Source organism: Cynara cardunculus (assembly GCF_001531365.2).
Source record: "Cynara cardunculus var. scolymus isolate 2C chromosome LG 2, CcrdV1, whole genome shotgun sequence".
Lineage (NCBI taxonomy): Eukaryota > Viridiplantae > Streptophyta > Magnoliopsida > Asterales > Asteraceae > Cynara > Cynara cardunculus.
Genome location: NC_037529.1, coordinates 16,200,146 through 16,211,713, shown reverse-complemented (window position 1 = coordinate 16,211,713; position 11,568 = coordinate 16,200,146). Strand labels below are relative to the sequence as shown.

The 11,568-nt window shown below is 27.6% G+C and overlaps 1 non-coding gene across 1 annotated transcript; it reads left to right on the top strand.

The window, feature by feature from the left end:
- Nucleotides 1-9,449: 9,449 nt before the first annotated feature.
- Nucleotides 9,450-9,549, top strand: LOC112508351. The gene has a single exon (XR_003068725.1). It is a non-coding gene; the product is annotated as a U6 spliceosomal RNA (small nuclear RNA).
- The last annotated feature ends 2,019 nt before the right edge of the window (nucleotides 9,550-11,568 follow it).

The window sequence follows — 11,568 nt, the reverse complement described above, 5'->3', positions numbered from 1 at the left end:
TATATTTAACTTGAGGATTAATTTGTTAAGTGAAAGAAATATAAAGAATATGATATTTTGTATCAAACTTTGGACCAATTTATAGGTGATAGAAGTATAATATTTTAATCATGTTTATGATTCTGTAAATATAACGTAATAATGTCTATCCTAACATTGAATGCGCGGTAACATATATCTATATACACACACGTGTATATTTATATAATCTTTTTTACGAATTTAATAAATTAATATAAATTTATAAACTATTGTTTATGTGTTTTTTCATATATGTTTCCACAAATAAATAATATAAAAATTGTTTTTTCACAAATGCTATCTCATAGTTTCACATGTGAAACAACACGTGAAAACCGGTTTTGTAAATTTATACTAATTTATTAGTTTTGTAAATGATTTATTTGTGTGTGTGTTTGTATAGGGAATGGTTCAAATAAAAACACATGTGTAAGCTCATTATTCTATTTTAAGTCACATGTTTAGAAGGATTGAAGGACCGGTAAAATATTAAATAAGTATTTACTTTTTTAGGAATATCGAAAGCATGCAGGTGTATCAAATCATATCATTATCATAGCAAAATCACACAATTATCACAATAAAATCACATCAGTAAAATAATAAAGAAATATTTATTTTTTTTCTTCCATCTTTCCTCTCTCCTCTCCCCATAACATACATGTACACACATATAACTGAGTATTAGCTCAAGGTAACACATTATCAACACTTTCTTAAAAATATTATTATAGTTTAGAAACACATTGTTAACACTTTCTTAGAAAATATTATTATATCTGTGAACATATTGTGAACACACTCTAAATATACGAGATCTAGTATAGTTTGTGAACATATTGTGAATACAAAATCAATAAAACAAAATCTAAACGTATCACTTCTGAACACCCTAGTAAAAAATTATTAAAGTTGTTTACATTGTGTTCACCTTGTGTGCACGATGTATATGTCAATACGGAGAGAGAAGAGAAGAAAGAGATAAGTATGAAATTTGTTAAAAAATGCATTTAGTACTATTTAATGAATAATGATAATTATCTTATTAATTAATAAAATTAAACCCCATACATATATATATATATATATATGTATATATATATATATATATATATATATATGGGGTTGGGTTTCAGTGAGAATAAAAGTTATGATGAGAATGATAAGAAGGAATCTTCATCCTTGTATCAATCATAATTGAAGATCAACACTAATGCAGTAAATCGAGATGTACCAGATAAATCCTCGTGATAAACACAATTTATGGGGTGGGGGTAAGACTAAAAGTGATCAAAGGTCCATATCACTTCTTACGATTCTCATCTTAACTCTTATTCTCATATGATCATTCGTGTATATATATATATATACATATATATATATATACATATATATATATGTATGTGTGTGTATATATATATATATGTATATATACACATATATATAAAGGAGCGATCAAATACATACCGCTCTATTTTGTACAAATCCTACAAACCAATCTCATCCATCTATTTTCATCATCAAAGACCATTATTAAAACAAGTTATTTTAGTAAAGTAAACATATTAAAAAATTAAAGTAATAATTATTTTATCCAAGAAAGCGCAAAACTTATTAAAAGTTTTAAACGTTTCAACTCGTTGAAATATACTTTCCCCGTATTCAATCCTCTTTCCTCACATTAATCTCGTTCAATCAGGAGGAGGGCGATATCATCCCTGTTTAATCGGAATACGATTACCAAAACAGAAGTTGGGTGAAGATATTTGAAGAAATATGGCAGGACACAATGAAACATTTTGAAAACTGAATAATATGATTTCATTAGTGAAATTGGTTTCATTAATGAATTTTTTTAAAAACTAAAAAACATGATTTTATTAGTGAAATTGGTTTCATAAATGAATTTTTTTGAAACTGAATAACATGATTTCATTAGTGAAATCGGTTTCATGGTTCCTAATCAAAATACAATTTGATTTATTAATGAAACTAAATATGGTTCAGTCAATGGAATATTTTTGATAATTGAATAACATGATTTCATTAATGAAAATTGGTTTCATGAATGAAACATTTTGAAAACTGGATGATATGATTTAATTAGTGAAATCGGTTTCATGTTTCCTAAACCAAGATGAAATGGTTTCATGTTTTTTAACCAAAATGAAACTGAGTTTATTAATGAAACTAAATATGATTCAGTCAATGGAACATTTTGAAAACTGAATAAAATGATTTCATTAATAAAATTAGTTTCATGGTTCCTATCGAAAATGAAATTATTTTCATGAATGAGACAATTTGAAAACTGGATAACATAATTTCATTAATGAAATTTGTAAGGAAATTAATTTATTCATGAATTTTACAAATGAAACAAAACAATATATTCAAAATCTGAAAAATATCACAACTATATTATTAATAAATCTGGAAAGATTTGTAAATTGAAAAAAAGATACTTTCTTTTGTTATTATGAAATAAAATAAATAAATTCCTAAGAAAAAAATGATTATAATTAAACTCCGAAATTGACGGATTTTTTTTATTTTTACCGTTTCCTAAAAAACCTCTAATTTATATAATTTTTCATATTTAGACACATTTACAATATTACCAAATTTATCTATCATCAAGTCAAAAGACAAACATACCCTTATGCATTAAAAATAAAAGGAAAAAATGGAATTATGCTATTGGTTGATGCTAATTTGTATAGTTTGTATAAAATGGATGGTTTGCAAAGTAAACCACCTATATATCCCCACACACACACACACACACACATATATATATATATATATATAACCTTTTAATAACTTTCAAATTCGTGAGATCTAACCATAAAAAAATAATTAAAAATATCTCTAATTTAATTTAAAAAACTCTTTCTATCTATCATTTATTCTCTCTCTATAGCATACATGCGCGTGCACACACACATATAATTAAATATACATACAAAGTAAACACATTATGAACATTTTTTTAGAAATAATATTATAATTTGTGAACAAATTGTAAATACACTCTAAATTTACAATATGGTATAGCTTCTGGACATATTATGGACGACAACTAAAACAACAAAACTAAATCTAAACATATCACTTCTGAATACATCAGTACAAAATTGCTTAAGATTGTTTTCATTATGTTTGCAATGTGTCTTCACTTTGTATACGTATATATTTAATTGTGAATGCATGTATAAGTTACAAAGAGAGAGAGAGAGATATTAATGAAATTTAGTTTTTTACTAAAAAAATGCATTAATTGTAACATTGATTATTTATATAATTATCTTAAATTAATGATTTATAATAGATTTTATACATCTCACAAATTATAAAATTCTCAAATAATTAAATTCGGTCATTCACATGATATTTAATTTAAGTTTGACAATATATTTAATAAATGTCAATATTTGATAATAAAACCATCTAAAATTTAATAATGGAATCCTCTCTCGCCTATATTATCTCACCTTTCTCATATCTTTTCTGTCCTCTCTTCACAAAAATAGATGATAATCTGTTTCTATTGATATATTTTATTCATAAAGTGAAATCAGATATTATTCAAATTGTTCATCTTGTAAACCGTTTTGTGAAATCAAACATCATTTACATTGTTCACTTTGTGAACCATCGTGAACATCTAGTTAATGTCCACCTAATCCACCGTTTTTTAATTGGTCTTGTGATATGGAAGAGGTAACAAAAATAACGGACAATTACAAATTGATACATATGTAACTGACTTTACTAAAAAATGGTTTGATAAATTGTCGTGAATTAACAAATTACTAACTTTTTTAATAAATAAAATTAATTGAACCAAATAAATGGACTATAAATGGATCTCACATATTTTAAAAATCTCAAATGATTAACTATATATATATATATATATATTACAATGGTTATAACCAAATTTTAATCACATCAATTGGATCACGTCAATCAACATTTTGGATGGGTTGCTCGATTCTTTTTATTTTTAAGATTCTCTTTGGATCTTTTCCTTATATGAGTGAGATGGACGAGAGTTGAAGCATATTCAACGAATTATTTATAATTTTTCTAAAGCAAAAAACTAAAAGTTAAAGACTTTAAAAACAATTATATTTAATTCTAAAAGAATATATATATTTAAAGATTAATTATATTATTAAAATATTTTATAAATTATTATCATAATATATTTTATTTAAATATTTAATTTCAATAATACTGATTGATTGGAAGAATCAACAAAAAATCTCTCATTAGCAACTAATTTAAAGATGTCTTTAAAAATTTAAAACATTTACTTTATTTTTTCTATTTTCTCCATTTTAAAAAATTTGAAACCTAAAATCAACCAAAAATCCCCAAAAATCTTATTTTTTTATATTTTAAAGAATCTTTTAAAGATGCTCTTAAATAATTCTCTAAATTTACAGATATACAGTTATCCTCTTTTATTTTCTTTACTAAAGAATGTTTTAAATTTTAATTAAACAAAATAACCTCCAAAATCTGTATTTTAAGATACTAGAATGGTACTCGCACAATGCAACGAGATACATCTCGATAATGTTTTATTTTGTTATTTGTCTCTATCGATGTTATAATACAATTTTATGTGTTTTTAAAAAAACAATAATTATTTTATTTTTGAATAAAATATAAATTTGAAGATATCATAAAAATTTAAAAAATATATATATATAATAATGTTAATATCAAATCAACTATTTAAAAAGTTTTCATTTTTTATGTAATTTTTTTAAGTTATTTTTTATTATAATTTAATTTAAGTTAAATAATAAAATAATTTATTTTTGGTTTAATAATATAACATTTTATAAAGATAATAATTAAGTATTTTGTTAGAATTCAATGATTATCCTAATTATATTTTAGATTTTTTATATTTATAATGAGATGTTTATCCTATAATTGATTTTGTTTATCTGCAGTTAGTTACACAAATTCAGATATGGAGCTTTAATAAGTTGTACTTATGCACAATCTACTTATAATCTTGAGTTTTAAGTAACATGCATTAATAAACAGTATTTTATGCATAAAAAGTGGTTTTTAAGGGTTTTTGTCAAATGTTTTATAACATAGTATAGATTTGTTAAGATAGGCGGGTTTATATCCTCCAAAAATCTAATCGCAGGTATACTATGTCGAATCAAGTAATATGTATGGGAGTATGAGTATCGAACCAAAGAACTAGAGACTGAATATCATAATGACTATGACAACAATTAACGGGATGGCTGATTAAGTTATTCGTTTGATTAATTAATTATCTATTCAAACTAAACAACCCTCATGCAATTTCAAAAAATAACTAAAGGTGGGAAGTTTATTAGTGGAGAAAGTAACTTGGAGTTAAGGGTGTTTGCGGTCCGATTTGGACGGTTTAACCCCTCAGACCACAAACCAAACCGTAATGACGGTTTATAAAATTTTCAAACCGAGCGATTTGACATCAAGTGCTCAGACCGCTCAAACCAGACCATAAAAAGGCGGTATGGTCTAACCGGTTTAGGCAGTTTGGGCTTTTAATGGACTTTAAATATTAAACTTAAAAAACATATATAATTTATAACTTTAGATTAAATATCCATCTCGATTATGTTAGATGTTAGGCTTTAAGTTGGGTTTAGGGATATATTTGAGCTATATCCCAAAAGTTAAAAAAGTTGGACTTGTTAATACAAAAATAAATAATTAAATTATACATATATATATATATATATATATATATTTGGCGGTCGGTTTGGTCCAAACTGCCCAAAAAAGGTTCCAGTCCGCAGACCGGACCGGACCGCCCGGTTTTGCTATTTTCCAAACCAAACCAAACCGTCAGACCGCTCAAACCGCCAAAAACGGTCCGGTTTGACTTGGTTCGGCCAGTTTGAGCGGTGCAACGGTTTTTTTGAACACCCCTACTGGGAGTTGGAATCTAGTTGATACTTAAATAGAACACTTCAATTGTGACAATTATCAATTTAGATAATTAAATGAATGCACAATCTGAATTTCCTTATTACCCCCTCTCGAATTATAACACGTTATCTCTAAGAACGTAAATTATATGCCTCGACTTTAACACAATCAAAAATTCAGAAAATCAAGATTGATTAATAGAACAACGGCTTAACTGGCATATATATCTACAAGTTCTCACCTTATACATACAAGTCACATAATCTAATTTTGAATTACATTTGTCTAAGATAACCCATAATTATTAAATCAATTGTAAGGTGATCAAGCTCACAAACACATTAAATACACACACTACAACAAAATTAGCTTTATAGAACGTCTAGATTGTCTAAGCGTCCTAATAGAATACTTTATAGAACTTAGATTTATAGGACCAAACCAAAAAACGCATATCTAAAAGTGTTACAATAGATTTATATGATGCTTTTACGCGTTTTAACAAGTTTTTAGGACGTCCTTAAAATAAAATGTCTTGTTAACTATTTTATAAGACACTTTTGAAAAATATCCTATAAACCCATCTTTTTATGGGACATTTGTGTGTATAAGACACTTCTTGAAATATCTAAAGAAACCCTTCATTTATCGAAACCCACGATTGATCAATGAATAGCTCTTCAGATCTTTAATTGCGATGTGATCCATAGCTTTTCGCCGCTCCAAAACAGAGATTCTTCAAAATAGGTGCTCAATGTTATCAGAACCCTAGTTGCAAGCAATTTAAGTTACAAAACAGGGTGGTTACATAACCTCTCACGCGACTTGGGTTGTAGGGATGGTCTCGTGTGTCTTACCTGGCTTGGCGGCTTGACTTGCGTCTGGGGTATCATATCATACTATTTTGGCCTTTTTGTAACACCCTGTAATTTAGAATCATCATTTGTGGACCATTTGAACACTTTGGTATGTAAAACCTTACATTTATGTGTTATTAACGAGCTCATATTTGTTAATGGAGTTAGAGGACCAAAATCTAGAGTTCTCAAGCTTGGCAGAACCCCACGCGACTAGCCACACGACCAAGGTCGTGGCTAGAGTCACGTGACTCACTAGAGTTTGGGGTGTTTTGGGACGGGTGACTAGCCACATGACTATGGGGCAAGGTCGCGGCTATCGTGCAGATTGATTTATTGGCTGATTTTTTTCAAGGGTTTCTCATTTTACTCTTCACCTGTTGTAATACCTTGAGTATTTAATCTTAGAATATTTGGAAAGTTCAGGGGATTGAGAGTATTTGACCTTTAGTTGAAATGTTTACTTTATATAAAAATGGAAAAAAGAAGGAAGATCAAAACCTTTGGTCAAAAAGCCTTTTCATCTCCAAAAGTTGTAGGTAAGAAGTCTTTCTCTTCTCCTTTTATTATAAGTTTTGGTTTCCTCCTTAGGAGTTTTTGTTAGGGAAAAGTCTAAAAAAACCCAACGGATTTTAGTGTTTAGAATGATTAAATCATTGGACAATATTTTGGAACAAATAAGTCCTTGGACATTCCAAAACTTGTTAGATACATTCTTATGACCTATACAACTGGTTAATGTGGTAAAATGATGGAAAAAGTCTGATAAAAACCAATAGACTTTCATATTTTAAATGATTATGTCTCTAAAAAAAATTAAACCAAAAAAGTACTTACATCTATAAAATGAAATAAATATACCAAAAAAAATATTTACATTTACAAAAAAGTACTTACATTTAAAAAAGATTATTGATGAAATATATTTTAATTAAAAATAAAATATTTTCTGTCAGTGATTTTTCAAATTAAAAAAAATAAAAAAAGATTTTTAAAGGATTATTGATGAAATTTATTTTAATTAAAAGTAAAATGTATTCCTTTGGTGATTTTTCAAACTAAAAGAAAAGAAAATAATTTGATCAAATTACAGATGGATTAACGATAAAATTTAACTAAATACTTAATTAATTAAAATTCGTCGCTAATATGTTGATGAAATGATATCACCGAAAGATTCAAGCATGATTTTTCACACTTATTAACATGTTACTGTGTTAGAGTGTCTGACGATGGTCATGTTAGCCATCAATTAGATATAAGTAGTTCATACATATATACCAGTGAACACCGGCGAAATTTTTTAATTAATTATGTATTTAGTTAAATTTTATCGTTAAACTGTCAGTAATTTAATTAAATTATTTTCTATTTTTTTGGTTTTAAAAATCACCAACAGAATATATTTTACTTCAATTAAAATAAATTTCATCAGCAATTTTATTTTAAATATATTTTTTATTTTTTTAATTTAAGAAATCATATGTAGAATATATTTTATTTTTAATTAAAATAAATTAATCAGTAATTTTTTAAAATCCTTTTTTAATTTTTCTATTTGGAAAATCACTGATAAAATATTTTTCGTTTTTAATTAAAATAAATTTCATCAATAACTTTTTTAAATGTAAGTACCTTTTTTGTACATATAAGTACTTTTTGGTATATTTGTTTCATTTTATAGATATAAGTATTTTTTTGGTTCAAAAAATGTTTAGGAACTTAATTGTTCAAAAAATTTATAGATATATTCGCGTAATATATCGTAATACATCTTGATTTTATTATTTATTTATGTCGATTTTATCATACGATTTGGAGAAAATGATTATGTTTTTATATTTAAATAAAATATAAATTTGAAGATCCCATAAAATTTATATAATTTAATTTAGGTTTAATAACGAGATATTTTATTTTAGGCTCAATAATATATTATTTTTTATAAATATAATAATTAAATATTCTGTTAAAACTCAGTTATTATCCTAATTATATTATAAATTTTTTATTTTTAAAACGAAATGTTAATTATGTATTTGATTATGTTTAACATTAATAAATTCTACTCATGCATCATTTACTTGTAATAAAAAAAGTTTTTAAAAATTTAACCTAAATACTTTATGATATAGTATAAATTAATTAATTTGTAATAAATTCACCAAAACAATTTAAAAATAAATAAATAAATGTAGATATTAAAAAAAGTTGTAAAATAATTTGTTATTTAACCATTCACTACAATGATTTTTAATGGTTTTTCTAATTGTTACATTGGATTTCTAGTTAAAAAATTATCGAAACTGGTTTTTGCTAATTGGTAATGTTAAATCAGTATATTTTGGTATTAATTAGTTACAGTGAAAAATATTTAATTGTAGTTTTATTGCTATATATTTAATTAAAAATACATTTTTTTATGATGAAGTGTCATTTTAAAAAATGGTTAGAAAGATAATTTTTATATAATTTTTAAATGTGTTAAAATTGCATCGTAGTGGATATACATATTATGTGGTACACTCTCTTAGAAACTGTGGATAATCTTAACAGTATTCAATCTCAATAATCTTTTATTTGACTACCGAACAGCTTGCAGGCATTAGTCGACCCACATCGGGCAGGAAGTTGTTTTCTGTGATACAGAGAAGATTAGCATGGCCCCTGCGCAAGGATGACACGCACAAATCGAGAAATGGTCCAAATTTTTTTTTCTTTTACACCGCGGCCGTCAGTTCCTGGTTCACGTTTCTACTGACTTCATTCGAATCATATAAGATTTTGTTAGATCACAAACTTGTGCATACTATCTGGAAAGATGGATTTAATTGGTTGGATTACTACGAATCTTTTTTCATCCATACTTGAGAACTTCAGAACTTATTATGCATGATTATGTACCATTTCAGTTGTGTAACTTGGAGCTTTTCTTTTTTGCAATTATTTTTAGTTTCATATCTATACATAATCTTTCTTGTGAACTTACTTGGATTCAAGTATACAAAGGATAAACTTATGGAGGCCTTTTCGTTCTTTCTTTGTGTTGTAATAATGTAATCTAAAGTGCTTGATATCAATGAGAGACCAATGAACAAACCTTTGCTGAATTTTGAGAAGCTATCCATCAGCAATTCATCTTGCAGGTATGTCTTGAATGTGTTTATGCATTTAAGCATTTAAGTGATTTTGTTTCGAACCTCAGTTCATTGGTTATGTTTACTGTACACTCACCATTAGATGCTTAAATCAGCACATTAATTTTATGTAATGGTTGTGCTATTAACAGTGAATCATTTCTAGTTAGCTAAGTGTGGAAAAAAGGTGTGGATGAAGGGATGCCCATTGCATTGTTTGCTCATCTACATGTTTCTCTTGCTGGAAACTGCAGTGGTGGTGAAGGGCACGAAATTTATTGCAACTTTAGCAAGCTTTGTTGGTTAAAGTTGGTGGCTTGGATGCCACTTTTTTATCCCCGAATGCATGATTTTGAACAAGAGAATTGAAACTCTGCAAAGTATCTACTGTTGCTGATTGCATTTAAAACAGTTTCCTGGATGGAAAAGATCAATAGAAACCATGCAAAGTGCCTTTTCAATTGTATAGGTTTATATGGGGATGGAGGTTGTATTATGCTTATGGCCTTCATATTGTCTGCTAACTAAAGTTAATGGGCACTGGTTTTTTAGGAGTTGTGATGCTAATATCCAATATATTTTTGTGAAACCAAGCAAACCACATGGGACGAGGTGAAACTTTTGCCACCTGACATTCATGCACCTTTGGTAATTTGCAAGTATCAGATTTTAGGGATCTTGGTTGGTTTTCCAAAGCAAAGTGAGTATGTAGGCCAATATCCGGAAATATAGACTCTCGAAAATAAGGCGGCCGACTAATAAATCTTTCGTTTTTCCGTCTATTCTGTTACATATTGGTGTTAAGAATATCTCAGCAGTGTGCATCACATTACACAACTTTAGTAGTTACTTATAATGCTTTTCTTGTAATTTTTTCACATTCATGCAGGTGTTGAAGACTTATGCAAGTTGTTTGGTTTCATGTAGGTGGTTTGGTTGCAGGTTCTTAGCATTGGGAGAGGGAGTGTAAGCAAAGAAAGAAGTTAATTCATAGAAAGCTTCAAGACCAATAATAATGGGCACTCTCTCTCTCTCTCTCACTATATATATCACACATTCTTATCTTGATGTAGACTTTTGGTATTATTACTCAACATGACTTAGGTGCCGTTTACCAAATGCTTACTAGGGTAAGCGCTTACCAAGTCACTTTCCTTTACCGGATGAATATGGCAAGGACTAAAAATCTTACCCGATAAGAGCGAACGCACCCGGTAAGTGAGGACGACCACTCTTACCATGGTTAGCGCTTACCGGGATTATATTGTTGCATACGATGCGTTTTAGTGAATATAATCTTACCTGGTAAGTAAGCGATAGTGTTGAATTTTACCGATAAATGCTTAACGGGTAAGTGTTTAGGTAAACGGCCCCTTAGACTCACTGAGATGACCATTAACATGATCCAAATTTCAAAAGGCCTAGGAGATATTATGGAATATCCCATCTTTTCCTGGTTTGAATCCAGATATTAACATCCTTAGTCTCGGATGGCCGAAATGTAGTATATATAGATATATATGTATATACTACAATTATGAACAAGATGAATTGAAGAACAACAATCCAGTGATTTATATAAGACCATATGACTT